Below are 8,422 nucleotides of genomic sequence, written 5' to 3'. Positions count from 1 at the left end.
TTGATAACTCTTGCCTCCTAGCTTATTATTATTATTATTATGCCCTGATACCTGGTCTCCATTACTGCCTGGTCAACCCTGAGCATTGTCCCCATCAATGTTAACAAGCTGGCTCTGTCATTCCCTGTCCAACTGACATCCCTAGCCTGCAGAGACAAACCATGGAACTTCTTCGTGAAGCTGGCACCCTCATAGCAGTGCATGCCTTGAGGGCCTTAGTGAGTGTGTGGAGGAAGGGATGCGGAGGTGTAGGTCCAGGATACAAAGTAACACTTACGCAGGATGACTAGTCTAGCGTACATGTCACGACATGTCATGTACAACCTGACAGCTACAGGTAGTAAAATGGTACTACATTTAGGATTCATGGTAAATGAGTAGATTTTACCTGCTTTTGCCACAAAAAAAAAAAGGGTTCTTGGGAATACATTAATTTGCCTCACTGTGGTAACCTTTTCACTGTCTATATGTATCCCATAACATCATGTTGAAAACCTTAAATATAAACAATAAAATGTATTTTTTAAAAAAGAAGGGAAAACCAATTCTTAAAAAAAAATGTAAAAGTAAACAAAATATGTTCCACTGCAGATTTGGTGGAGTTTAACATTTTGGCTACAAGGGTTTAACAACAAAACTTGTTTAAATTGTTGTGAGCATAATAATATTTATATATAATAATATTTCTCTTCAGGCCATATAAATTTATTACTTTTTTTTTTTTGCCAGAGGGCATGTGTGCTCACTAGTGAAAGACAGAGAGAAAGACTGAGAGAAAAAGTGAGAAAGCATTGGTGTTGGCTTGGGGATTGTAGTCAATATGAATAAATATTAAATTTTAAAATCATAAATAGGGAGCATCTTACAATTCCACAAATTCATTATACTTGTAAATTTTTGAGTTATACAAGCCTTTTGTGACAGAGAAAACTGCTAATTAATTAATTGTATTCTTAAAAGGTACTTGACATCATTTTGTAGTCTAAGCTCTTACAGAAGCTATGCCCTGTTGAGATACAGTTGACAATGTCTGTTGACAATGTCTCATAAAACTTTCAAAAATAACCAACTTCGATCAAGAGTGCAATGAGGAAATGATCACCACAATTAACCTAATTAACCTATCCATTATATCACATAGTTACAAATAAAAGTTCCTCGTCTTCCTCTTTCTCTTCTATTTTCTCTGTTTTCCCCCCTTTTCCTTCTGGTGAGCATACTCATGTTCTATCTAATTAGCAAGTCAACTATAGAGTACTCTTTTTTTTTTTTTTACTTTTTTTAAGGTTTTTGCATGCATTTGATATCATATTGGAAAAATTGTTGCAAGACCAATATAAAAATATTTTCTATGTTTTCTTCTCAGATTTGTGGTTTCAGGTTTCCAGCCTATTTTGTGTTGACTTCTGTATGTGATGTGAGATAAGAATCAAATTTAATTCTTTTGCATGCAGATATCTAGTTTTCCTGACATCACTTATGGAGGAAACTAACATTTTCCTGTTGTGTGTTTTTGGCACCCAGATTAAGGATCAGTGACTTCATACCTGGGGGTTAGGTTCTGGGCTCTCTATTCCATTCTATTGATCAGTGTATCTGTCTTTATGGCAGTACTATGTTGCCTTGGTTACTGTAGCTATGTAATGCATATTAAAGTTAGAAAGCGTGATGTCCCCAGCTGTTTTTGTTCTTGTTCATGTTATTCATGGTCTCTTGTGGTTTTATATGAATTTTAGGATTTTTTTTTTCCTATAGCTATAAAGAATGCTACCGGGATTTTGACAGGGATTGCACTGAATCTGTAGATCAATTAAAGTGGACATTTTGAAGATATTAATTTTTCTAATTCGTGAACAAAAGATGTCTTGCTCTTTATCTGTGTCTTAATTTCTTTTATCAATACTTTGGTTTCTTTTCAGGCCATATAGATTGGAACCAGGCATTGCGCTAACTTGTTGGCCTTTTTTTTTTTTTTTTTTTTTTTGCCAGAGGGCATGTGTGCTCACTAGTGAAAGACAGAGAGAAAGACTGAGAGAAAAAGTGAGAAAGCGCTCACCATGGGGCATGGTCACGCCACAATCCCTTCTCCTCTACTTCTCCCTCCTTTTAAGGTTTTGGGCATGCATGAACATCTATCCTGCATGTTTTCTGAGCCACCATGTCTGGGACTTGTACTGTGCTGTTAGCCAAGTGGGATCTAGCTGCCTTAACCACACACAACTGGCTGGTTTAAAAATCTTTAACCTTTTATTTTGCTTCATCAGTGTTTTATAATTTTCAGTGTTCTTGTCTTTCATCTGTTCATCTAAGTTTATCCTAAGAGTTCTACTCTTTTTATTGCTATTATAAAAGAGATTGTTTTATTAATTTCTTTTTTAGATAGTTTGTTGTTAATGTGTAGAAATAAGACTGAGTTTTGTATGTTAATTTTGTACAATGAAACTTTACTAACTTTTTTATGAGTTCTAATAGTCTTATTGAGTCATTATTGTTTTCTATATGTATAGGCATACCATCTGAAAAAAAGGATAATTTCACTTCTTTCCTAATTTGAATGCCTTTTATTTCTTTTCCTTGTTCAAGTGCTCTGCCTAGGATTTCTGGTACTATGTTGAATAGAAATGGTAAGAGTGGGCATGCTTGCCTTGTACCTTATGTTAGAAGAAAAGCTTCAGTTTTCCTCCTTTTATTCTGAATGTGCCTTTTATCGATGGCCTATATTGTGTTGAGATAAGTTGTTTTCACACCTATATTGTTGAAAACTTTTCTAATAAATGGAAACATGTTTATAGGTACTCACTTTATATAGGACTTATATTTTAAACATTTAAAGTTCTAAAAAAATTATTTCGTGAGTGTTTGAGAGGCCTCACTAAAATGTTTAAGTGGGCTCATTTTCCAAATGGCTATTTTTTGAGTGGCCAAAGAAATACACCTCTTGTTTTAAGCAGATTACATTCTTTGTTGACTCTTTAAGCCTGCCAAGCAGCAATAAAATTAACTTTACTGACTCGTGATTCTCCACCATTTTAATTTCTCATTTTATGGCTCTATTTTCTTTTTCTTTTCTTTTTCTTCTTCTTCTTTTTTTTTTTTTTCCTTCTTACTAAGTTCATTTCTGCTCTTGGTTTGTACGGGGCAGCAAAGAATGAAAATCTGATTTCACGGTCTGACCATTTAATGATCTCTGGTGCATAAAAACAAAAAATTTATTCTCTGCTGAGTGAAAGATGTCAGACAAGCTGAGTTATTGGCCTTTCTTGTTAGTCTGTTTGTCCCTTTATGAATTCAAATCAATAAATAAAATATTTCATGTTCATGGAAAGAAAAAAAGTATTTTGGGATCTATAGGAGTGACTTGTGCATATAGTTATGTATTAAATTTTGACCTGTGTCTAAAGTTGTGAGTTGAGGTTGCAAAGTGTTTGTGTGTTTGAGGAAAACCTTGGTCTTGCATTCTGTGTGAGATATTCTTTTTTTTTCCAGAGGATATTAATATATTAGATGCAAAGTCTCTAAAAATTAATCAGGTCTGTTCTAATATAAAAAGTAACAAACATAGATAAAATTCTAGTATTCCCAGAAAATAAAGACTAAAACTTTTGACAGCTCAAAATGTATTAGTATCTAACGTACAAAAAGGAAAAATTCCATCTCAACGAATTTTGCTAGCTCAGAAGCAGTTTTTATTTTTTTTTCTTTTGCCTTTTCTATAAACCAAGTTGATGTAAAAAAGTGGCTCTTAGATTAATCAGTCCGGATTGATAAATTTGGATTGAAAAATCTCCAGAAGTAAATGGATAATTTCCTTGAGTTTGTCAGTATGGAATAGAACTTTGAAAAGTAAAATGTATTTTTTTTTTAATATTTGAGGGTTTGCTTTTTCTCTTGTAGAAACTAGTTAATCTGAGCTTCTTACAAACCTTTTCATATATACATCAGACATTTATATGTTTTCTTTGGAGAAATGTCTATTCCGGTCTTTTGCACATTTTTTAATTGGGTCGTTTATTTTACCAACTATTAAGTTGTATGTATGTATATATAAATTGCAGATATAAACTCATCAGATATATAGTTTATGAATATATTTTTCTAATTAATAAATTACTAATTCATTTTTTTCATTGTTTCTTTCATTGTACAAAACTTTTCATTTAAAGTAGTTTCTATTATTTATTTTTTTGTGGCCTGAACTGTTGGTGTAATATTCAAAAAAAATATTACCAAGGTAATATTCAGCAGTTCAGCAGTTTTTTGTCTATGTCCTCATCTAGGAGGTTTATAGTTTCTATGCATATATGTAGGCTTTTTATCCATTTTTGAGTTGATTTTTGAGTATGATATAAAATAAAGGTCTAATTTTATTCTTCTGTTGATGGAAATTCATTTTCCCCTCACTGTTTATTGGTGAAATTATCCTTTAGCTATTTATTTTATCCTCTTAATGCCATTGTCAAAATTAGTTGACCATATATTATTCTATTTATTTCTGAGTTTTCCATTCTGTTCCACTGGTCTATATATATGCTTTTATACAAGTACCATATGATTTTGATTACTGTAACATTGTAATATACTTTATATCAGAAAGTTTGATACTTTCTTTCTGGTAAAATAAAGAAGGCCTCCCCATAACTGAAGAAAATGCAACTGGATGACTGTAGTAAGAACAAAATAAACCCAATTTAATAAAAATAACTATACTATCAGTCAATAAGCATGCACTAATTGTATTAATTGGATATGTTGATGGAGTTTGCATATTAAATCATTGCATATATAAATTGGCCAGCTATCAAAAATCATTTTCTTTAATGAGGCATGGTAACTATAGAGCAAAGCACTTTGCCAAGTACTGTTCATGTAAATTTATTAATCACTATCTGCCACTGTAAGTATTTGATATAAACAGTCTTTTTCAAAACACAAAATGATTGTCCTATACAAAGTGTGCATTTTTATATCCTCACTTTTAATGTTTTTGCTTAATAATTATTTTCATATATTGTAATTTAATTCTATATTTGGATGCAGTTATATAAAAGAGATTTGTTCAGGGGTTGATCCATGGAGAATCCCCTTTAGCAGGATGACAGCGTAATGAGAGAAGGTTAGAGAAAGCAGCCAGTGCAGCTAAAGATCAGCATGGCAAGGAAATTCAGGATATAGAAGCCATCTGGCCTGAGGTCATTTAGCAAATCCTTACTAGGAAATCTAGCATTTGTTAACTTCAGTTACAATGCAAGATAGAAATGTTTCAAATTCTCTTAATATAGTGAATGATTCAAAATTCTAAAGGAGGATGGCTTACAATGCTATTTTCAAACATGCTGGGCATTTTCCATTTTCAGATATCTCTAACTAAAACTATGGATGAGCTATAGTGTACCCAAACTTACAGCATTTTCAGTCAGCATACATGTGATGAGTACACTGTGTCTAGAGAAGGTCATTTAGACAAGTACAATTATAACTAATTGTACTGATTACGTAGTGGATATTTTTGTGATTTATGTTAATAACCCTATATTCTATCTGTTCATTTCTATTTGGCTTATGATCTTTATCCTTGGTTTTTCTCCTAAGGCCCCCTCTTTTTCTTGTACTTCTCTCAGGCTGGCCCAGTTCTGGAAATGACTTTCTCATTAACATTTCCTGTCGAAAGTAGGTAATTGGGCCCAGCTGCAGTAGTGTGCACTGGTAGAGGCTGCTATCTGATGCTCAGACAACCCCCAAAACTAGGCACCTGTAGTTCCAGCACTCCAGAGGCTGAGGCAGGAGAATTGCAATGTAGTGAGACTGTGTAACCAAAGAAGTGATAAAATTTTAACTTTCATTTTATAGGTGTTAGCTTAATCTTTCAATAATAACTGAATGACATGATATATTGGATTTGCAATTTGAAATCCAAAGTCTTCCTGTTTTGCTAGGAAATAAAAGACTTTCTTTTTTTCTTTCTTCCTTCCTTTCTTTCTTTATTTTTGGAGAGATTTTTGTTATAGGGTGTGTGCACTCACCAGAAAGAGAGACAGAAAGTGAGAAATTACCCCCCAGGGGGGATGGTCACACCACAATCCCTTCTCCTCCATTCTCCTCTTGGGATCTTGCGCATGCACGCACATGTGCCCAGCACGACTTTAAGCCACTGGGTCTGGAACTCGAACCACGGTCAACTACGTGGGAGTCCAGTGACATAGCCATTACACCAACTGCTGGTCCCTAAAAAAGATATTCTTTTATTCAACGAATATTCGCTGAGAGCTTCCATATACTAGACACCATTCTAATCACTGGGGATAAAGCAGCGAACAAAAATGAAAACACAAAACCTCCTCCCTTATGGGGCTTATATCTACTTACTGTATGTACCTATATCTGTCTTTATACTTAAATATTTTTATTAAACATTAAAAATTTAAAAGTAATAATGCACAAGAACCAATGTACACACACCTATATAACAGAAAAGAGGGGATAATGGTTCTTACAGTGGAGTAAAAAGAGTGTCACTTTTAAATCGAATAACTAGTATACAGCTTGAAAGTTGACATTTGGGGCAAACACATAAAGGACTTGTTCAATGTCACAGAATGCTGTTGTGTGAGAATACTGGAAGGGATTTGAACAGTAGCTGGTTTTAACAGACATATTGATAGATTCCTAGAAGTGACACATAGTTTTTGATATATTGATGTGCAGTCCATGAAAGAGAAGCCTTATCAAGAGCGGGAGGGTTGGAACCCGTAGATGGCATGATGGTACATGGCTGGACTCCCATGCAATCGACTGTGGTTCTAGTCTCGGACCTGGTTGCTTAAACTCATGCCAGGCCTGTGTGCACGTGTGCCTAAAATCCTGGGAAGAGACTGGAGGAGAAGGGATTGCAGCATGGCCATCCCCATGCCACACCTTCTCACTTTCTGTCTCTCTCTCTGTCTCTGTATCTCCAGCAAGCTCATGCATCTTACAGCAAAAATCTCTCAAAAAAAAAAAAAAAAAAGGATGGGAAGGTTAAAAATCAGCTGTTTGACATAACCATCCATGCACTTCCTTTAAAGTGAACAGACACAATCAATTGTGGTCAGTCAATGAGAATCCCAGATAAAATGACAAGTTTTTAAAGTAGATGTTTACACATTTTACTTTGATTCAGATTTTAGTTTAATCAGAAACCAATGTCAGAAATTTTAGAAAAAAAAAAGAAAGAAAAATAAATTTTAGAAAAGAAATCAGGCTAAACATTTTGGTATAGATTAAGGGAAGATGTAACTGTCTGGAAGGAAGAAAGCAAGATGGGCCCGAGCGTGAGAGACAGGAGCGTAATTTTACAGGTAAAATTATGTCTATTATGGAATTAAGTGTTACACTCATTAATGGAATAAGTACAATTAAGTTGATTAATACAGAACCTGAGCAAATCCTTTCAAATTTGCACATACACAGACATATATAATTTTTAATTGGTAGCACATTTGCATGGTTCAAGCAACATACAAATACAAAAACATACCTGGAAGGAATTTTCTATCCCACTCTTGTAACTTACATTATATGCTCTTTTTGCATCTTAAAGTTCTTTCTGTATTAATCCTTAATAATACACTTATAAAGCGCTTTCTAATTTTTTTAATATTGGAATATCTTCCATTGTATGACTAGACTATGATCTCTTTAAACTATCAAAGAAAATTTAAGGTGATTTCTTCCTTTTAGTATTAAGAAAACACCCCATTGTATAAGCATGTACATATGTAACTTCACATATGTGGTAGTATACGTCAACGGTAAAATCCTGAGAGTAGGATGATGGTGCCAAAGGGTATAAGCATGTTAGAGAGATGCTGCCAAATACTCTCTGTAGGCTATTTGCTCACTAAAATTCCATGTGTTACTATTTCCCTGTAGCCTTGCTTACACGTGTATTTTTGGTTTTATCTCATCAGACAGATGAAAATGATATGATTTAATTTTGGTTAAGAGTTCTAAGACGTCATTTAAGGAGGATTTGTTGTTGTTGTCATTGTTAGAGAGCACATGCACTCATAAGAGAGAGGGAGAGAAAGAAAGCATCCCCCACCCCACCCCCCCAGTATGGTGTGATCAATCTGCAATCCCTTCTCCTCCTTTTCTCCATTTGTCAAGATTTTGGGCACACATGTACACATACCCTTCATGTTTTTTAAGTCACTAGTTCCAGAACTAGAACCGTGTGATTGGTAATTGGCATCTGAGACCCTTAACCACTAGGCCATGGGGCTGGCCCTGGTTCAGGTCTAATGAAAGTGTGCCTGTGGCTTCAGCTGGACCACAATAAATGATTAGGACATTGAGGAGGAGACAGGGGATTCCTGGAGTGGAATAACATGCAAAGCAGATGGTCAGATGGATGAAAAACCCATCTCTTATTCAGAGAGTTCAG

The sequence above is a fragment of the Tupaia chinensis genome, unplaced genomic scaffold (genome assembly GCF_000334495.1).
Source record: "Tupaia chinensis unplaced genomic scaffold, TupChi_1.0 Scaffold000434_1, whole genome shotgun sequence".
NCBI classification, from domain to species: Eukaryota; Metazoa; Chordata; class Mammalia; order Scandentia; family Tupaiidae; genus Tupaia; species Tupaia belangeri.
The sequence above is the reverse complement of the archived record's forward strand: the minus strand, read 5'-3'. Positions refer to the sequence as shown.